General features: G+C 36.8%; 1 long non-coding RNA gene across 2 annotated transcripts; it reads right to left on the bottom strand.

Annotated features, from left to right (window-relative positions):
• Positions 1 to 275: 275 nt before the first annotated feature.
• LOC135747233 (uncharacterized) lies at positions 276 to 2,714 on the bottom strand. 2 transcript variants are annotated; one of them, XR_010531810.1, is made up of 7 exons: positions 2,579 to 2,714; positions 2,327 to 2,407; positions 2,118 to 2,185; positions 1,410 to 1,502; positions 1,178 to 1,241; positions 1,013 to 1,111; positions 276 to 356 (listed from the first exon to the last, which is right to left on the bottom strand). It is a non-coding gene; the product is annotated as an uncharacterized lncRNA (long non-coding RNA). The 2 variants fall into 2 exon arrangements; XR_012337666.1 differs by lacking the exon at positions 2,579 to 2,714 and having other exon boundaries at positions 2,327 to 2,473.
• Positions 2,715 to 20,841: the final 18,127 nt, after the last annotated feature.

The following is a 20,841-nucleotide window of genomic DNA, read 5'->3' as shown; positions in this document are numbered from 1 at the left end:
TAAACACTTAAGGAAGGTAAAGTTTAAATGTGGACAAATAAGATGGCAGGTGCCTACCCTTTCCAAATAAACATGAAAGCAGCTGTTAAAAATATTTTTTATGGATAAAACACATTCTTTCAAACAGTTTGTTTTCCAGTTAGTAGTGCAGAAGTGGAATTTTCTAAATATAGAATAAAATCATAAAATATGAAACAAAATCATGTTTAAAAGTAATTTTATTAATCTGAATAGAAAAACTTTATTCGAGAAAAACTGCAAATATGAATTTTATTGTTGGTTTAGTTGACAGTCTCCTTATGGCCACCACCACACATCTATTCTGGCTCATGCTGTACTTAATACGATGACAGCATCTAAGGTGGGAAAAAAACACAAGATATTTAATTTTCAAAAAATGCTGCATTTTAGCCCATGTACAAAAAATCTTGTTATTGCACATCAGGGCAAGATGCGTTTTCTTTGATAGTCTGACTTGAAACATTGCATAACCATCTGATTAAAGAACAAAGCTGTTGTGTTTACAAAGATGACAATGAGGTTCAATTAATATCATCTACAGTGCATTCAGAAATCATACACCATCACTTTCAATTTTATGTTGTTGCATGATACTGTAATTGTTTAGATATTTTTACAAAGTAAAAACAGAATTTTAGAAACTTTTGCAAATGTATGAAAAAAGAAAACATATCATATTTACATTATACATATTCAGACCCTTTGCAACAACTGAGGTTGCTGAGATGTTTCTACACCTTAAATCGTCCTGATGAACACAAAGATTTTTTAAGGAATGTCTGCAACCAAACTGACCAGAAGCACCATTGACTAGAATACCATGGTAGTGAATGGTGCTTCTGATCGATGTGGTTACAAATGAATCAAATACTGAATGCTTAAGTGATATTAACGTTATATTTTCAACACCCCTAAATGAGATGCTTAACAAAGCAAACACTGACAGGTTGCTTTACGTTTGGGTCAAACAGCCTTTTGTGTAGTCCCTTACCAATGAAATCGAAGATGGACTTCAGAACTTCTGGATTGTCTGTGTAAGCCTTTAAACTCGCCCAGACCAGCAAGGCATCTTGTTAGCAGACATCCTGACCTGATCAAAAACTTTTGATTAGGAGATGTTCTAATCCTATTTTTAATATATGTTTTACAAACTTACCACAGGTTATCTGGCAAAGCGACTTACGAAACAGCATCTTCCCAAATCTCCTCTTCAGGCTCATCTTAGCGATCATTGCATTTGATAAAGTTTGGAAAAAGAAAAACAAATTTCATTAGTATAGAAATATAAATGCAATCTTTTGGTTAGAAATACAGAAAACTGTGGCCCAAGTACAACTTTTAAAGAAATTAAGAATGTTTACATTTTTTGTCATAACACTATTCATTACCTTTTAAGAAGGAATGATTTGGGGATCTGGAAAGACACACTACTTCACCTCTCTGTATTTTATCACACGTCTTCAAATTGCATGTTGATCAGCCTACAATTTAAAACACATAATAAAATAAAAACAAGTCATAGCCCCTTTTAAAAAGAAAACATAAATTGTGAAATACAAAACACTGCATCTTAATTATTAGGATTAGTAGAATTTGATTTGGTTACAAAACAAATATTATATGCATTGTAAGGTTTAAGGGGAGACGCTTCACAAAAAAGAAATGGTAAATTACGGATTTCTATTACAACATGGTATCTTGGTGGTGCATTACCAGGGTAGGTGGTAGCTCATTGAGAACTCAAAAAATTATGATTAAAGCCATAATACATAAAGTAAGAACAAATAAATGCTGTCATGTACACCACCACAAAGACCCATTTTTTTCTGTCTATATGAAGCCTCTATAAACTTGCATCAACATCCACTCTGAACACTGGATTAACTTTTGTCTCTGTCTACTGAAAACAAAGGGTTTGAAATATGTAGGCCTACATACTGTAGGAGGAATAGTGGCATACAAAAGAAATTAATTGCTGTGCTGAAAAGTAACCATTGTATCCTAAATTAGTTTCTTATATTTTCCTAATGACAATGATAAACCAGTCTTGAGAAACAAGTAGCAGGTGTTTTTAAAAAGCCACTCTCAATTCTCACCTGTGAAGTTTCTTGTGTGTCATTCTGTTTCTGATCTGACAACCCTTGCTGTCTGTTTCTTGTTCAATCTTGACAAAATATAAAAAAGAAAAATGATTTTTGCAATATTGGAAGATAATTCTATAATGACTTTTATCAGAACATGAATACATACACTTGCATACTGCATTTAAGTAAATATTGTAGAATAGCAGGGTTAACACAATTACCTGATCCAGATGTAGTGGCTGTTGATGCATGAAAATCTCAGCATTGACAAGATCATCATCACTATTCTAATTTGAAGGGCTCTGATAACGAAGACATTACAAAAGAGTTATAAAAATATACTAAAAACAAGAGCACATTTGTCTAGATAACCATTATTTTCTATTTCCATTACAACTTGCTAACTATTCAACAAGTAAGCAAAATTACACCGTTACAATGTATTTCAATTCGAATAGAACATGCAAACTTACACGACATGATATTTTCGTACAAAGGAGTTAACTTAAGTGTTTCATGCCGCTTAAAATCATGGATACTGCGCGAATGACCGCAGGTGAGCGTCATAAGCGTAATTGACTGATTGCCATGGAAACATGAGGGTCACGTCGACTATATTGTCCTTTTTAATTTTATTCACCTTATTTTCCACGACAACAAGGGCGGCGCCATTGCGCTCATTTTGTCAACGTACTTCCGGCATATGATGAGCAGCTGAGGCAGTGGTTGAAGGCGACGCGTTAAACTTAAAAAGCTCACTCAAGCCCCTTTATGTTTGTTTCTTACCAATTTTAACGGACGGGAAGCCGACTGAGGAACACCCTAATCCCGAGTAATGGTTTGACTACGATGTTCCGGTAACTTAAAGCCATGCCGGGTGTTCAAAAGGTGGTCAGTTTCAGGTAAGCATTACTAAATGTGCTCTTTCGCCTAACGTTAGATTTGTGATGTTCGTTCTACGAATACACTTAAGATAAGTAACGTTAGTTTATAAAATGCAATTATTTTGAATGATTTTGATTGCCCACCTATATTTTTATATTTAAGATAAGATAACAATATATTAGTACATTACATTCTTACAGTAGCTCACGTGATTCATACAAGTTACCGAGATTTCAGATGCTAGAAGGTCAGTTAATTTCTCATTCAGATATTGTTGATAATGACACATTAAACGACATATTATTTAACACTGAAGTTAGAGGTTGTGTGTATAACGTTACTGTCTCTTTTTAATGCATCTCTCTCTCACACAATGTTCTGTTTAAGTATGGATGTCATTTATATATTAATTCTCATGATGCAAGTTTCTTTTAAATACTAACATAAAAATGTTTATGGTTAAATTATTTTCACAGATGCATTGATGTTTAGTGATGCAATGGACAACTGTGAGGATGATATACAATCAACGTGTTCCTAAACTGTGATGCAGAAACACAATGGGAGGATCAATCCGTCTCTGAACACAACTACACTTTAAAATCACAACTCAACCTGAAGCAACCTACATCTGATATGGCAGTGGTTCTTAACATTATTCCTGGAGGCCCACTGCCCTGCACAGTTTGTATGTCTCCCTTATTTAACACACCTGATTCAAATCATCAGCTCATTAGAAGAGATCTCAATGAACTGAACTGAGTCTGCCAGAAAAAAGAGACATACAAAACATGCAGGGCAGTGGGCCTCCAGGAATAACGTTAAGAACCACTGAGATAAGAGACATGCAAAATGTGCAAAGCAGTGGGCCTCGAGGAATAACGTTAAGAACCACTGTGATATGGGAAAACAACCTTGCAGTTTCCCGGACAGGGCTTATCCTGGTACCAGGGTAAAATGCTTATTTGAGCTACAATAATTTAAAAACACCTTGTACTGACATACCTCAACATATATGAGTGCCATTGTTTTGTTACAAGATGTGGTTTGTTTGTAAAAACTAAAATGTCCTAATATAATTAAGGCCTAGTCCTGTAAACCCTGTCCGAGAAACTGCTTCAATGCTTCTGCTTCATGTGTTGAGCTGGCACAAATGTACATATCTCTGCTGAGAAACAACCATCTTTGTCAGCTTTACACAGGGTTGATATTGCATGCATTACACAGTCACCAAGCACTTTGCCAGTACATACACCAACAGCTTCCAGATAAACACTTGGGATCAGCTCCTGATGACTCTGATAAAGCTGTGTCTTAATTCATTGCAGGGTGGTCTTGCTGAAAAGTTTCTTAGTCCATAGTTATTTTTATAAACCTTTACAATGTGACCTGATTTTACCTGTTGTAAAGTTACATTAAACCTTCATATGTGATCAGATGTCATGCAGTGATATTAAACATTTACAATGTGATCAGATATTATCTGCCATGCATTTATATTAAACCTTTACAATGTGATCAGATATTACCTGCCATGCAGTTATATTAAACCTTTACAATGTGATCAGATATTGTTCAGTTATATTAAACCTTTACAATGTGATCAGATATTATCTGCCATGCATTTATATTAAATCTTTACAATGTGATCAGATGTTACCTGTCATGCATTTATAATAAACCTTTACAATGTGATCAGATATTATCTGCCATGCATTTATATTAAACCTTTACAATGTGATCAGATGTTACCCGTCATGCATTTATATTAAAACTTTACAATTTGATCAGATATTACCTGCCATGCAGTTATATTAAATCTTTACAATGTGATCAGATGTTACCTGTCATGGAGTTATATAAACCTTTACAGTGTGATCAGATATTATCTGTAAGGAATTTCTTAAACCATATGTGAGCTTTGTAGATTCCACTTAAAATGATTTAAGTCTCCTGTTTTGAAGGAATAAGTGTTGGCAAGTTTGCAAATGAATTCTATCATGTTACATTACCACATAAAAACAAAATAGTTATTGGACTGGCTAAGGTACACATTTGCTTTAAAAAAAGACGAAATCACTGTATAAATATTGGTAGGCATAAGTACTTTAATAATTTCCAATGCTGCTCCATCAGCTCCTGACAGGCAGAGGTAATATGTCCATGGGTTACTTGCCGCGGCTGCTTCATATCGTCTAACCACGAGACGATTGATGGGACATTATAAGACTATCCGAGCGTCATATGAAGTTTTAACCTTGCTCCTAATTTAAAACATTTACAGCAGTAGCGATATTTGTCATTTCTCTAAAGTTATAGTGAACTACAAACAATCTTCTAACCACCAAACTAACCACCGAATGCACTGTGCCATATTAGCAGCGGAAGTCCGTTGACAAAATGCGGAAGAGCGAAGAATTAAAAAGGGGCGTGGCGGAATAAGGTGAATAACTGCATTTATACACATTACCCCGTCGAAAAAACCTCAGCATGATTAATATTGGATTCGACGCCCATGTTATCACGTCATCAATAAGTTTGGATTAGTGTCATTAACACGAACTGCTATACGTATCCGTTATTGCGAATTCGTGAGCCATAAAACACCAACATCTCATCTATTATTAATAAATTAATATGAGGTGTGTTTTTATCAACTTAACCACTTGGTTGTTTTTGCTTCAGAAAAGCAACTAGTTATAAATGTAAGGGCTTTTTTGGACAACTTCGGTGAAAAAGTGTTGATTTCGTAGTTCAGTCAGCGTGTCCAGCGACGCGAGAAAATGAGTAGTATGAAGCTGCAGACTCGGAGACTGCACCTACAGACCCCCGCCCAGAGACCCGCATTCTTAGACCCCTCGTTTTTTGAGACAGCGCCCCCTGCTTTTGGAAGACCGTTTAACACCCTTATCCAAATGACATTGAATATTACGGTCTCGTTTTATTTAAAGTTATCCAAATAAATATTTGCGTTCTCGGCTTAATGCATGTGCCAAAAAACGAACTGTGTTCTCTGACTAACAATTTACCCAGTAGTTATTTTTTTGGGCGTGGGTGTAATTAAAAGAAAATTACTGATGTTAGGGATACAATTACAGATTGAACTATCTTTTGAAAATATTATGTAATATTATATTGCCACAATGTTGTTGTTTTTTTAATTAAAATTCTATTTTTTTCTTTCAGTTCAACCTGTAATGGTCATTAACATCATGCTAACATTACAAAACCAGTTTTTTGATATTTTGAATCCGAAGCTAAACTTAAAAAAGAATAGACAAAACACCAATAATAAACAATTCTGTACTTTATTGAACAATCACCTAAACATCATCTTGCTGTAAACAGGAGAAAGCAAACAAAAAAGAAAGAATTGTGTTAGTGACTTTACTTTTCATTTTCAATTGCATTAAAAATAACTCCTCATTTATAAGTCACTTTGGATAAAAGCGTCTGCTAAATGAATAAATGTAAAATAATGTAAATGCATAAGGTAAAATAATTACTTCCTGCAGGTGATTTTTTTCCTTCTTTTTCTGTCTTTTGGAAACTGCTCTGTCAAATTCCTCGACTTCACTAAAATAAAACATGAAGGCCATTGTCAAAAATGTTGTGTAATAAAAATACTATTTTTTTTGCAAATACAAATTACAAGCATACCTAGAGTGATAAGAAGGGCCACTGAGGAACACCTGCTCAGCTTCCTGCCAGGATAATGCCTGCATTTCACATAATGGCCTGTCCATATAAACAAATACATCAATTAATTAATATAAAAACATTGCATATATGACAATAATAGAAACAATCCAATCGACAAACATGTTGGGCCTACTTCAGGAAAAAAGAAAACTACAAATAAACTCCACTTCATTCTTGAAGTTCAGTTGAGTTTTAGATTTATAAAGCAGAGCTTTGAGGCATTGAAAAAGAATAGCAATGCTCACTGTCCATGTAGACAGGCACACATGGCTTTAGGGGGAACCACTTTGATGGTAGTCAAAATCACTGCAGCATTTGTGAGATTTTGGAATTTCTGGAAGTGAGTCCCCCGTTTGAATTGTTATATCCATCTTTAAAAAAGAGAGAGAGAGAGTCAAATTCTAATTTTAAGACCACTCCACAGAGTCCATACAAGAAACCCAAACAAAAGGCCAAAACGCACATTCTAGCTGACATGTTAATATCATAGGCTGGTTAATAAATAGTGAAGGCATAGTACCTTTGATTATTAGTCAATTGTATGTTGTTAATGGCTGGCAACAACTTAATATCACAGTTAAATTGATATTGATTCATTTACTTACTTTTTTAAGAGCTCATTTAAGTAGTCTACATAAATTATATAAAGTAAAATCATTTTTCCTGCATTAATTAATTCAATTTATAGTTTAAGGAGAAAAGGTCCGGTAATTAAAAAAAGGTCAAATGGTAAATCTGATTAAATAATTAATGATGACATTCTTTGATATTAAAACACTTTGGGGTGGTTTCCCAAACAGGGATTAGTTTAAGTCAGGACTAGGCCTTAGTTTAATTAGAAAATATAACTAGTTTGATCAAACATGCCTTATTAAAACATTACTTGTGTACATTTTGAGGCCAAGCAATGGCCACTGATGTATTTTAAGACATACGTTGTTTTCAGTTTGGGCAGCTCTTATATTTATTTTAGTCTAGGACTAGTAATCCTAGTCCGGGAAACCGCCCCTTAATGTATTTAATTAGTCTACTTTAATGTCAACAAATTTTAATCAAATTTTTACAATGGCTTGTCTACAAAAAGTCCAACGTTAAAAGCTAACGTTAGCTAGCTATGTTATTTAGCTATAAATGTTTTCGGGGAAAAAAGGCGAAAAAAACTTACATTAACGGCTCAAATTTTGTTACAATCTATCTTTACAAATATTAAATGTACTTATATGTTGGGTTATCGATTAGCTAAAGTAGTTTGATTAAAAAAAGAATTCGAATGAGTATAATTTGCTTAATAAAATTAACGATACTCACGTTTCTTCAAATGTTTATCCGATCCAATTTGATCGCTGTCTCGAAAAACGAGGGGTCTGAGAATGCGGCTCTCTGGGTGGGGGTCTGTAGCTGCAGGCTCCGAGTCTGCAGCTTCATAATATTGGAGAAAGTTAAGAAAAGTTTAACTTTATGCAAATGTCGAGCGACTTTCGGGAGCGACTACCAATGAGAACAAAGCAGTGGAGTTCACGTCATCCTTCTCTCGTCAGTTACTGGCGTGGATGGTACTCATTTGTTTATGACAAGCAGATTTAGAAACGCCTCATTGAAAGAGATGGGCGACACACAGCAGTAGCGCCTCACTGCAGGACGCGACATCCAGGGGGTGGGGTTGGATTTAGATCCAGGGGCGGAGCTGGATCCCGATCCAGAGATCCCATTGGTCGGCAGTTTTACCACAAGATACGTCATACACGTGTTGCTGCGTTACCATTTCCGCATTAAGTCGCAACTAAATTAAGTTATTATTTTGACATAAAAACTAACTTTACTTATGACTACAATAAAAGTAGTGCCTTTAGGGTGAAATGTAAGTTTTTTGCTATAATGTTTTGGAGTAAAACATTTCGGGTAAGCCTACTATGAGTAATCTTACCACATGCAGTTTAAGACCTATAGGGAATGTTAATGTACGTCACCGCAGTGTTGCATTATGGGACGTGGGCGCCATGTTTAGAGGCACCGCCGACCGCTATGCCATTTAATTGTGGGTGTGTTAAGCTAAATCTAGATAAACTTGAAGAAGAACCGAAGAAATTGAGGAGTTTGAAAGAAAAAGAGAAGGGACCCTATCGGGAGAAACTAAGTGCTACTGCCAAAAAACTTTATTTGGACAAATAAACAACAGATCCATATGATTTAGCAGCCCATGACTGGATTACGCATAGACAGTAAAAGAAATGGACACAGCGACCCCATTGGATTCAACGGAGAGAAGTGAAGTCAATTAGAAGCACGCACTTCCTGGGTGTCGAGCGTACTGCGCAGACTCAAACTGAGTTTAATGACGTGGATGTCACGTGAGCAACCTGTCTGGCAATTGTAAGTCTTCTAATAGCCGTGCCACGGGAAATCTGAATCACCTACTGAATCTTGCAGAGACGGCGAGCGTGAACAGGAGCACATTTTGGTTAGTATTCTGATTAGTAATCTCCCTTGACTTTATGCCTTCACGTCCACCCGATTGCCTCATAGTCAGTAAAAGATTGCCTGTGAGCTTCTCTCCCAGTCCATACGGTAATTTCTCTACTGTGCGACAGAAAGTCGCAGGTTATGACGCAATCGTTAGCCTATTTTTACAAAAACTGCTTCTACTGGGACATAACGTAAGATACATGGTAATGGAGCCTTTTATACATTTTCGTGTTTCTTTAGAAATAATTAATGGACAAATGGAGTCTTTAAACGCCTCAGATGTAAAGTTATTCTCTGTCAAATTGACGCCAAAATGAATGGGAGTCAATGGGATGCTAACAGCAGATGGGTGTTCGCTAAGCAATGGCGGCGTCCAGGGAAGCTTCAATAGAATATGAAACCCTGCCCCCCTGGGATTACGGATCCAGACGCACTACCTCCGCTCACATATCTGTTATTATTACCTTGTTTTTGGATTGAGTGCATACACTTTGCAGGAGTTTAAGAGCTATAAATCCCTTCAAGCTCATAGTAAGATGACATTCTTCTTTTAGAGTTTCATGACGGTTGGCAAACCAGCTAAAAGAAATATGCCATTTACTTATAATGTATTAATACCTAAGTATCTTAATGATTCTATAAAAAAATATCCGTTGTATTCTGTGCAATGAATCAACACATGTTCATAAGATGGCACTTCTGTTCTTGGCCAAGTTATTAAAACAAACAAAATGCTAAATATTTAGCTAACGTTATGTCATTTTAAAGAGTCACAAGCAGTGGGTTTGAGCAATTGCATTTAATAAAAAATATTTTTTATAATTGTCAAAATTGTCTAAAGATTTATTTGTATAAATCATGTGGTGAGGTTGATCAGAAATGAATAAATAACGTTACATAATTTACATTTACAAGTTAGTTTGACAGTGTTAGCATTAAAACAAGACAATTTAAGTGGTTCTGCTTTTATTAATCACAAATTACTGAATTACTGAAAATGCAGCAAACACACTCTCGCTTATGGAGGGATTTTTTTTTAAAAGTAAAAGTTTTTCTCCTGATTGGCAGGCAAACCACGTGATCCGGCGTCTTTTCGTCAGCTCCTCCACCGGCTTCCCCCAAATAAAAGCTGAAAAAACGTATTCCTTTATTCCGTTTCCTCCCTGAACGATCGTGTGACCTGCTGTGGCAGTTCTTGATCGAGCAGTACCGACCAAACATATCGAAGTTTATTACAATCTCGACAGAAAACACAAAAACAACCTCCAACACACTAACTCAAATACAGCGGGATAGGAGGCGATCCTGCAAATATGGCGGATTACTCATAATGCCACACGGCGTGACGTCAACTCCACATTCCCTATTAATGGATAGTATAAATATGCATAATTATTAAAATAAATAGGCTATGGCATGTTATTTAGAAATTAATAAATTTAATGTTTATCTTGTATGGACTTTGAACTTGTTTTAACGCGTCTTGCTTACAGCCATTAGGAAACAGGTTTCCCTCGTAGATGGTTTACTTTTTTTTTATTTGCTAATAAAAGATATCAAATAAATTTGTTTTTATATTTACTCGTATAGGAATAGCTGTGTTCTAAGTGGGATAATGTACAAATAAATCTCTTCAGTGATATCAAACTGTCGGGAACGTGTCCGTACCTCTCCTTACACCTAACTGTGATACTTTTTAAATTATGAATCTTTCTCAACTATATTATTAATCAAACGTACATTTAAATTGATAAGAGCAAACGTTGGCGACCACAGGTTGCAACTAATTGCGGGCTGCAACAACGCAAATATACTGGTTCATTTGGCGGAACAAAGTATATAAAGTGGGAGGAGTTGGAGCTAGAGCCAACCCCGCCCCCTGGATGTTGTGTTCCGCAGTCAGGGCCATCTCACACACAGCGATAACGTCGCTGGCTGTCTGAACGAGGGGTTAAGCACATACGGATATTGGGGTTACCTTAACAACCGGTTGTCATGGTGTACCAGGGCTATTCAAATCTTACCCTGGAGGGCCGGAGCACTGCATAGTTTAGCGTCAACCCTGATCAAACACACCTGAGAAAGCTAATCAAGGTCTTCATGATCACTAGACAATCACAGGTGGGTAAGTTTGAAAAGGGTTGGAGCTAAACTATGCAGTGCTCCGGCCCTTCAGGGTAAGATTTGAATAGCCCTGGTGTAGACCACAAGCTTCACAGATCGTTGGTTCACCTAACATTACACAAACTGATTAGAATTTTTTATTTTTGTTGCATTTTTTATAAAGACTGGACATTTCAATGACTGGAATTTTTTGTAGCTGAAATGTTTTTCTTTTTCTTTGTTGAATATAAGTCTAGAAGTAAATACAATATTATGCAATAAATATGCAACGAATAAACTACCAAGAAACAAAGAGGGTAAGATCTGCCAGCCAATACCTGGCATGTCCTCTTCAGCCTTATAGACGGTTTCAGCAGTAACAACATAAACAAGCGGCTTTCGTGGTCTGCACGTAACTTCCGGTAAACTTCGCTAATAATAAATAACAACAAAGTACTTTAAACGTAGTTTATTTATATAACAAGCAAAAAAACAACACATAGATTACCTAGGAAACCAAAACATTTGTTATTTTCGACAAAGCATTTCTTCAAGAGATCAGTTTAGCAACTAGTCAGACCATTAAAAAAACGAAACCGGAAGTAAAGTTCGGATCCAGACGTGTATCACGTGCGTCCGATGAAACCGTCTATATGTGCTATGTTCAAGATGAGCTACAGCAAGAGATGTCTTACCTTAGGTTAAAGGTGTTCCCCAACCTGGATTCGCTTTGCCTGACCAGAGGCACCTGTTTCCGACCCGTGGACTTGCAGCAAAGCAAAGAAGAAGGAGATGAAGATGACTATGGTGAACATCATTGCATCGAAGGTCATGTAGATGAACACAGCTTCCAAACAACCCATAAGCCACCTACTCTCCCTGATCAGTGGTTAAAAATAAGTCTGGATCTCATTGATCGGTCATCATTTTTTATTTGTCTTCTTGGACACAGATATGGTCAGTTTCTGCAAAAGGAGAATGGGTCCATTTGTCTGAGGTGGCCAGAAGCTTACAAGTTGCTGCAATGACCGGTTACCCTTGGGTCATGGAGGACGAGTATCGGACCTGTAGCCTGACAGAGCTAGAAATCCTCAAGGTGGAATTTCGTGACACACACAGAATCTTTTTTTTTTTAAGACTTTAGGACAATGTGGTTAATAGCAGCAATGACATGCTCTTATCCTTGAAAGAGTTATTGAAAGCCACAATGTGAGACATCGACTGAGAAATCTTAAAAAAAGAATCATAGATCTATGTCTTCCTGTCAGGTTTGAAATTAAGATTTGATAATCAAAATTATAAATGTTAAGTTTAATTTCATATAGAAATCAGATATATGACATCTTTGGTATTATTATGAATTCACTAATTTTCTTTTTGCAATGTTATAGATTTTTCAGGAACCTGCATTAGCTTGGGACGATGATAACGAAGGACTGGGAAGGGGTTATAAATCAGGTTTATGAAGATCCAAAATATCCTATTTATGCAGGTAGGTATGTGACAGTTACAACTCCTGGGGCCTCATTTATAAAACTTTGCGTAGGATTTGCGTCAGAAGTGGCGTACGGATGAAACATAGGACGCCCGTACGCACAGAAATATTCAGATTTATAAAACCGTGCGCACGCACATCCTACGCATTTTTCCCTTAATAAATCACAATCAATTCTAAATGTAGCGCAGCTTTTGCGGCTTCATGACACGCCCATAGTTGCCCATAAATAGTCCGTGAAACGCCCACATTTAATATGCATTGAATGCGAAATCATGGCAAACACAGAGAGGAAATAAAAAAACAACTTCACTCAATGTTAAGTAGAAGTTATTGTTGGCGAGGTGGAAAAGAGGAGAAAAATGTTGTTTGGAGGGCACAGTGTGGGCATTACGCCTTGTGATGGGGCATTTTATTTCCATCCATTTAATTGCATCTGACAAGCTACAGATGTCGGTAATAATCGACGTGGAAATGGGACATTGTTCAGCGCAAATGTAATTTCTTGTTGCTTTCTGAATGGTTTAGACATACGCCATACATTGTTTTATCAAAAATAAAACACACTAAAGGCATTTGCATGAATACCATAATTCCGTAGATTATGAAGATATGGTTTACTATGAAAACAACTTTCCCCAGTGGACAATTAATACATCTATCTATTAATTTATCTATCTATCTATCTATATATCTCCTTAATTATGTATCTGTCTATGTAATTGCATCTATATCTGCTCCGCCAGACGGACACATTGACGAGAATATCAGTTTTGTACATTATTTCGTTCTGTGAACTATATTCTTTATGAGGATGAATTGCACAACATGCCAATATTATTGCAGAACATATTTCACTTTTCTTTTAGCAAATATGTGTTCATTTGAAATGAATTTCTGTTGTAATTTTCGATTTATTTATTTTTTTTCCACTGCTGATCGATCAAACGGGTTTTCGTGTAGACTGTTAATTGTGAGACTTGCTTTATGAAGTCTTCATGTTATTTATGAGAGGCAGTGTTGTCACTTTCACGTGTTTCTTCCATCTGCCGACCCTGTCGCCATTTCTCATTTCACCCGTTTTTGTGCGTACGCCTGGGTCAGAGCTTGCGTGATGGACAGCACATTTTCTCGTCAAGTTTGCTTTTTATAAATAACAACTATTGCGTAGAGAGTGGGGTATGCCTTCTTTTGTGCGTACGCAACGTTTATAAATGAGGCCCCTGATCAGTGTTTTGTTGTCTAATAAAATTTATTTTTATGTAAGGCAGAATATGTGCACTAAGAGTCTTATCGGGGCCTTATTTCTGAAATAATTATGTGTATTTTATTAATGTGTGTGCCAAAGTCTAAAGCCATTAGATTTGTAGTTTTTGCAGTGGTATAATGACCATTTATTTCTCAATCTCTTTATTACAATAAAACCAGAAAATACAGTTCAGGGGCCTCATTTATAAAACTTTGCGTAGAATCCTTACTAAAAGTCTATGTATGCATAAAAGCCAAAAATAGCGTACGCAAAAAAATATTCAGATTTATAAAACCATGCATACGCACACCAGCAAGCAATATTCCTTTTATAAATCACAGATCACCTGAAAATGTGCGTACGTGAATCTGCCTCACATCCCGCCCTATATACGCCCATTTTTAACCATATATAGTCAATGCAAATCACCTCCTGAATGCTGATCCTCATATTAATGAGACTGGCATCCAATTGCTAGTTCGTGAGTTAAATGCGCCCAGCCAATAAACGCAAGCCATTGTCATAATCCTCGAGCATTGTAAGGACGCAGCATTACACACGGGAGTCATCGCAGTATTTTTATATTTTTACAGCAATTATATGCTGTAACACCTTGCCAAAATCACAGCATAAATGAGAGGTATCACTAAAATAAAAGAAATATGTATTTTCTGCTCCTTTTGTGCACGCGTCTGATATATGCGTACTGTTCTCCAGCAGCACGAGAGTTCTCCTCAGCTCTACAAACAGCAGACATATAAAAATGAATCATTTAAATTGAAAAACATAAATTGTAATTTCCTTTTACCTAACAGACTTGGATTAACTTGTACACGTGAGAGTAAATATTTATTTTAATGTAATAGGCGAACGCATGTTTCTTTATGCAGGTTTTCACATCATATTTAGGAATAACGATAGCATAGAGAAACGATTGTCTGGGAGCTTGATGGCTGTATTTCCACACTTTGACACTTGATGATAAAAATGCACATTAATTAAGGATAATTTTATTTACACTGTGTTCTGCAGTTATGTAATGGATATTTGATTGATGCTATCCATCTGTCGGTTCATATCGCGCTCCCGTAGTGGACAACGTGACCTTGAGACGGCGCTGATTAAATATTTGAAATGATTTTTGGTTTAAGATTGAATTTTACAAGATGTATATGAAACAATTATCACTCAGTACAAGCACAAATAACACTGCTGGATTTCATCATCATGATAACGTGGATTTAACGTATGATATAGAGTGAAATTACATATGTGTGTTATCAATATTTATAATAGTTATGTTGGCTTGACAAAGCCAACATACTGTTCTTCGATCTAAGCTTATTATGTTGGCTTTGAAAAGCCAACATACTGTTATTGCTTTTAAACTTATTATTATTATTATGTTGGCTTGAGAAAGCCAACATACTGTTGTTGTACAAAAATTAGTTGTTGTACATTTATTAGTGGTGCTTGCATTTATGCAAAGCATCACTATTACTATTCCTCAAAGATATTATTACAGTGCATTGAAAATGCGCTGTACTGTTCTTACTGGGCTTTTTATTATTAGTGGTGCTTGCATTTATGCAAGGCATCACTATTACTATCTTGCATACTTATTAGTGGTGCTTGCATTTATGCAAGGCATCACTATTACTATCTTGGATACTTATTAGTGGTGCTTGCATTTATGCAAGGCATCACTGTTACTATCTTGCATACTTATTATTATTATTATTATTATGTTGGCTTGAAAAAGCCAACATATTGTTATTGCTTTTAAACTTATTATTATTATTATGTTGGCTTGAAAAAGCCAACATATTGTTATTGCTCTTAAACTTATATCTTATTAGTGGTGCTTGCATTTATGCAAGGCATCACTATTACTATTGCTCAGGGATATTATTAGTGGTGCTTGCATTTATGCAAAGCATCACTATTATTATTGCTCAGGGATATTATTATGTTGGCTTTGAAAAAGCCAATATATTGTTATTGCTATTAAACTTATTAGTGGTGCTTGCATTTATGCAAGGCATCACTATTACTATTGCAAAAATTATTATTAGTGGTGCTTGCATTTATGCAAGGCATCACTATTACTATTCCAAAAATTATTATTAGTGGTGCTTGCATTTATGCAAAGCATCACTATTACTATTCCTCAAAGATATTATTAGTGGTGCTTGCATTTATGCAAGGCATCACTATTATTATTGCTCATACTTATTATTATTATTATTATTATGTTGGCTTGAAAAAGCCAACATACTGTTATTGCTTTTAAACTTATTATGTTGGCTTGACAAAGCCAACATACTGTTATTGTATCTAAGCTTATTATTAGTGGTGCTTGCATTTATGCAAAGCATCACTATTACTATCTTGCATACTTATTAGTGGTGCTTGCATTTATGCAAAGCATCACTATTACTATCTTGCATACTTATTTTTATTATTATTAGTGGTGCTTGCATTTATGCAAAGCATCACTATTACTATCTTGCATACTTATTATTAGTGGTGCTTGCATTTATGCAAAGCATAACTATTACTATCTTGCATACTTATTATTAGTGGTGCTTGCATTTATGCAAAGCATCACTATTACTATCTTGCATACTTATTATTATTAGTGGTGCTTGCATTTATGCAAGGCATCACTATTACTATTGCTCATACTTATTATTATTATTATTATTATTAGTGGTGCTTGCATTTATGCAAGGCATCACTATTATTATTCCCCATACTTATTATTAGTGGTGCTTGCATTTATGCAAAGCATCACTATTACTATCTTGCATACTTATTATTATTAGTGGTGCTTGCATTTATGCAAAGCATCACTATTACTATCTTGCATACTTATTAGTGGTGCTTGCATTTATGCAAGGCATCACTATTATTATTGCTTTCGGTTATTATTAGTGGTGCTTGCATTTATGCAAAGCATCACTATTACTATCTTGCATACTTATTATTAGTGGTGCTTGCATTTATGCAAAGCATCACTATTACTATCTTGCATACTTATTATTATTATCTTGCATACTTATTAGTGGTGCTTGCATTTATGCAAAGCATCACTATTGTTATTGCTTTCGGTTATTATTATTCTTCTTATATCTGGACACTTTTTCGGCACCTAACTCGTCCCGCACGGTTTGCAGTAGTCCCATGAAAGAGGGCTCAAATTGACCGGTTTGTTGAGGAGAGGTGTGCTATGACTTTTATAAGGGATCGGGTGCAAGATTTTCGAAAGGGGGGCGAAAAACCACCCGAAAAATCCCATTGACTTAACATTGGGCCCAACTTTGACGGGTCACAGCTCCGTTCGAGGATTTTGTAAAAACATGTGGGTTACAACATTTGAAGAGGGTGGTAGACTCTGTAAGAACATACATCACATTGGGGTGTAAGTTGTACCCCTGGGGTGTAAGAGGCACCCGAAATTCCCCATTGACTTATAATGGGGCAGGGAACACGCCCATATAAGGGAATAAAATCGTTCCTGATGGGATATCTTTGCTTTACAGTGTCGTAGAGATAAGTGGGTGGGCTCATTTTACTCGGGCATCCAATCAGTCTCTCAGGATCATCTCAGAGCTATTAAGCCACGCCCCTAGCAACCACTTTTGAGCACCCTAGCAACATCTCCCATAGACTGCCATTATAAAATGCCCAGATGGGTATCTTTGCACCACAGTGTCATAGAGACATGGGGGTGGGCTCATTTTACTCAGGCATCCAATCAGTCTCTCAGGATCCTTACATAGGTATTAAGCCACGCCCCTAGCAACCACTTTTGAGCACCCTAGCAACATAAAATTCAAACAGTTCTATCTCGGCATCCGAACATCGTAGAGACACGGGGGTTGGACCGTTTGACTTGTGACTCAGAGTGTAATCACTATGGGATGCCAATTTTTTCCCTAGCAACCAAATACAGTACCCTAGCAACAGAGTAAACAAAGCCTTATATCTCCGCATCAGAACATCGTAGAGACACGGGGGTTGGACCGTTTGACTCGTGACTCAGAGTGTAATCACTATGGGATGCCAATTTTTTCCCTAGCAACCAAATACAGTACCCTAGCAACAGAGTAAACAAAGCCTTATATCTCAGCTTCAGAACATCGTAGAGACACAGGGGTTGGACCGTTTGACTCGTGACTCAGAGTGTAATCACTATGGGATGCCAAATTTTTCCCTAGCAACCAAATACAGTACCCTAGCAACAGAGTAAACAAAGCCTTATATTTCAGCATCAGAACATCGTAGAGACACGGGGGTTGGACCGTTTGACTCGTGACTCGGGGTGTAATCACTATGGGATGCCAATTTTTTCCCTAGCAACCAAATATAGTACCCTAGCAACCGAATAAACAAAGCCTTTTATCTTCGCATCAGAACATCATAGAGACATGAGGGTTGGATTGTTTTAGTTGTGGCATGGAGTATAATCACATACTGTCCCCCGAAATTTGCCACGGCAAGCACCACTCACATTTTCTTCAGGAAATGTACCTATCTAGTTAGTGGTGCTTGCATTTATGCAAGGCATCACTATTATTATTGCTCATACTTATTATTATTATGTTGGCTTTGAAAAAGCCAATATATTGTTATTGCTATTAAACTTATTATTATGTTGGCTTGAGAAAGCCAACATACTGTTGTTGCACTTAAACTTATTATTATTATGTTGGCTTGAGAAAGCCAACATACTGTTGTTGCACTTAAACTTATTATTATTCTTTTTCTTCTGAGACTAAAATTTCTAACTCTAACTCGTCCTAGAGCTTTCAAGCTACAGCCATCAAATTTTGGACAGACTTTCGGTCTGATCTGACGAGGTGTGCTATATCTTTTCTAACTGATGGGACCTTCCGAATTCCTAAACGGGGCGCTGAAACACCCCAAAATTTCCATTGACTTAACATTGAGACAAACTTTGACGGGTCATAGCTGCGAGTGAGAAACTTGTAGAAACTTGTGGCTTACCACATTTAAGGAGGCTGACAGGCTCTGTAAGAACATACATCACAATGGGGTGTAAGCTGTACCCCTGGGGTGTAAGAGGCCCCCAAAATTTCCCATTGACTTATAATGGGGCAGGAAACATGCCCATAAAAGGGAATAAAAGCGTCCCAGATGGAATATCTTCACTTTAGAGTGTCTTAGAGACATGGGGGTGGGCTCATTTTACTCAAGCATCCAATCAGTCTCTTAGGATCACCCCAGAGCTATTAAGCCACGCCCCTAGCAACAATTTTGGGTACCCTAGCAACATCTCCCATAGACTACCATTATAAAAAGCCCAGATGGATATCTTTGCACCAGAGTGTCATAGAGACATAGGGGTGGGCTCATTTTACTCAGGCATCCAATCAGTCTCTTAGGATTCTTATTGAGGTATTAAGCCACGCCCCTAGCAACAGAATATGAAGACCCTAGCAACTTAATAAACAAAGCCTTATATCTCTGGATCTGAACATCGTAGAGACACAGGGGTTGGACCGTTTTACTTGTGGCTTGAAGTGTAATCATTATGGGATGCCAATTTTCTCCCTAGCAACCAAACTTAGTACCCTAGCAACGGAATAAACAAAGCCTTATATCTCCGCTTCAGAACATCATAGAGACACAGGGGTTGGACCGTTTTACTTGTGGCTTGAAGTGTGATCATTATGGGATGCCAATTTTCTCCCTAGCAACCAAACTTAGTACCCTAGCAACGGAATAAACAAAGCCTCATATCTCTGCATCAGAAAATTGTAGAGACACTGGGGTTGGACCGTTTTACTTGTGGCTTGAAGTGTGATCATTATGGGATGCCAATTTTCTCCCTAGCAACCAAACTTAGTACCCTAGTAACGGAATAAACAAAGCCTTATATCTCCGCATCAGAACATTGTAGAGACACGGGGGTTGGACCGTTTTACTTGTGGCTTGAAGGGTGATCATTATGGGATGCCAATTTTCTCCCTAGCAACCAAACTTAGTACCCTAGCAACGCAATACATGTTAGCTTCATGCTAGCTTCCTGCTAATCATGCTAGCTTCATGCTAGCTTCATGCTAATCATGCTAGCTTCATGCTAATCATGCTAACTTCATGCTAGCTTCATGCTAATCATGCTAACTTCATGCTAGCTTCATGCTAATCATGCTAACATCATGCTAGCTTCATGCTAATCATGCTAGCATCATGCTAGCTTCATGCTAATCATGCTAGCATCCTGCTAGCTTCATGCTAATCATGCTAGCATCATGCTAGCTTCATGCTAATCATGCTAGCATCATGCTAGCTTCATGCTAATCATGCTAGCATCATGCTAGCTTCATGCTAATCATGCTACCATCATGCTAGCTTCATGCTAATCATGCTAGCATCAAGCTAGCTTCATGCTAATCATGCTAGCATCAAGCTAGCTTCATGCTAATCATGCTAGCATCATGCTAGCTTCATGCTAATCATGCTAGCATCATGCTAGCTTCATGCTAATCATGCTAGCATCATGCTAGCTTCATGCTAATCATGCTAGCTTCATGCTAATCATGCTAGCTTCATGCTAATCATGCTAGCATCAAGCTAGCTTCATGCAAATCATGCTTACATCATGCTAGCTTCATGGTAAATCATGCTACCTTCATACTTAAACATACTAACAGCCAGATAGCCTACTAAACTAAACTTATGTCAAACCGTTTTAAACGTTCAGGCTACGCTTTCTCAAGCCAACATAAAGTTTGTCTTCAAACTTTACTATCTAGTTAGTGGTGCTTGCATTTATGCAAAGCATCACTATTACTATCTTGCATACTTAT

The sequence above is a fragment of the Paramisgurnus dabryanus genome, chromosome 1 (assembly GCF_030506205.2).
Source record: "Paramisgurnus dabryanus chromosome 1, PD_genome_1.1, whole genome shotgun sequence".
Lineage (NCBI taxonomy): Eukaryota > Metazoa > Chordata > Actinopteri > Cypriniformes > Cobitidae > Paramisgurnus > Paramisgurnus dabryanus.
Note: the sequence above shows the minus strand (reverse complement) of the source record. Positions and strands in the feature narration are given on the sequence as shown.